The following is a 2,221-nucleotide window of genomic DNA, read 5'->3' as shown; positions in this document are numbered from 1 at the left end:
CTGGTTACCATTCCTACTGAAACTATTCCAAAAAATTGAGGAGGGGGGACTCCTCTCTAACTCATTCAATGAGACCAGCATCACCCTGATACCAAAACCTGGCCGAGACACCACAAAAATGAAAACTTCAGGCCAGTACCCTTAATGAACATAGATGTAAAAATCCTCAACAAAATACTAGCAAACTGAACTCAGTAGCACATCAAAAACCTAATCCACCACAGTCAAGTAGGCTTTATACCTGGGATGTAAGGTTGGTTCAACATACGCAAATCAATAAATATGATTCATCACAGAAGCAGAACTAAAAACAAAAACCACATGATCATCTCAATAAATGCAGAAAAGGCTTTCAATAAAATTCAACATCTCTTCAGGTTAAAAACTCTCAACACACTAGGCGTTGAAGGAACATACTTCAAAATAATAGAGCCATCTATGAAAAACCCACAGCCAATGTAATACTGAATGGGCAAAAGCTGGAAGCATTCCCCTTGAAAACTGGCACAAAACAAGGATGCCCTCTCTCACAACTATTCAACACAGTACTGGAAATCCTAGCCAGAGCAACCAGGCAAGAGAAAGAAATAAAAGGCATCCATATAGGAAAAGAGGAAGTCAAACTCTGCCTGTTTGTAGGTGAGATACAATTCTATATCTAGGAAAATCCCATAATCTCTGCCCAAAAGCTCCTTGATCTGTGATATGGTTAGGCTTTGTGTCCCCACCCAAATCTCATGTTGAATTGTAATCCCCACGTGTCAAGGGAGAGACCAGGTGGAGGTAATTGAATAACGGGGGCAGTTTCTCCCATGCTGTTATGATAGTGAGTTCTCACGAGATCTGATGGTTTTATAAGGGGTACTTCCCCCTTCGCTGGGCACTTCTCCTTCATGCTGCCTTGTGAAGAAGGTGCCTTGCTTCCCCTTTGCCTTCTACCATGATTGTAAGTTTCCCCAGGCCTCCCCAGCCATGATGAACTGTGAGTCAACTAAACCTTTTTTCTTTATAAATTGCCCAGTCTTGGGTGGTTCTTTATAGCAGTATGAAAATGGACTAATACAATCTAATAAACAACTTTAGCAATGCTTCAGGATACAAAATCAATGTACAAAAGTCAGTAGCATTCATATACATAAACAACATCCAAGCTGAGAGCCAAATCAAGAAGCAATCCCATTCACAATAGCTGTGAAAAGAATAAAATACCTAAGAATAAAACTAACTAGGAAAGTGAAAGATCTCTACAATGATAATTACAAACACTGCTCGAAGAAATCAGAAATGACACAAACAAACGGAAAAATATTCCATGTTCATGAGTGGGAAGAAATCAATATTGTTAAAATGGCCATACTGCCCAAAGCAATTTATAGACTTAATGCTATTCCTATCGAACTACCAATGACATTCTTCACAAAATTAGAAAAAAAAACTATTTTAAAATTCATATGGAGGACAGGCGCGGTGGCTCACACCTGTAATCCCAGCACTTTGGGAGGCTGAGGCAGGCAAATCACAAGGTCAGGAGTTCGAGATGAGCCTGGTCAACATGGTGAAACCGCATCTCTACTAAAAATACAAAGATTATCCAGGCATGGTGGCGAGCACCTGTAATCCCAGCTACTCGAGAAACTGAGGCAGGAGAATCACTTGATCCCAGGAGGCGGAGTGCAGTGATCCAAGATCAAGCCACTGCACTTAGACAGCCTGAGCAACAGAGGGAGACTCCATGTCAAAAAAACAAAAAAAAACAAAACCATGGATGGAGCTGGAGGCCATTAGCCTAAGCAAACTAACACAGGAACAGAAAACCAAATACCACATGTTCTCACTTATACGTAGGAGCTAAACATCAAGTACGTATAGACATAAAGAAGGGAAAAACAGACACAGGGGCCTACTTGAGGGTGGAGGGTGGTAGGAGGGTGAGGATAGAAAAACTACCTATTGGGTATTATGCTTATTACCTGGGTGGCAAAATAATCTGTGTACCAAACCCCCAAGACATGCAATTTACCTGTATAACAAACCTGCATATGTACTCCTGAACCTAAAAATAAAAGTTAAAAAAAGATATATGAGGTTGTGTCATGCTTCAGGCTCAAAATCCTCCATTAATTTCTCATCTAAAACTTAAAGCTAAAGTACTTACCATGACTTTACAAGGCGATATGTAATCCAGCCTTTTGTCCCTACAATTACCCCACTACCTTACTAC

This window comes from Gorilla gorilla, chromosome 3 (genome assembly GCF_029281585.2).
Source record: "Gorilla gorilla gorilla isolate KB3781 chromosome 3, NHGRI_mGorGor1-v2.1_pri, whole genome shotgun sequence".
NCBI lineage: Eukaryota > Metazoa > Chordata > Mammalia > Primates > Hominidae > Gorilla > Gorilla gorilla.
Note: the sequence above shows the minus strand (reverse complement) of the source record.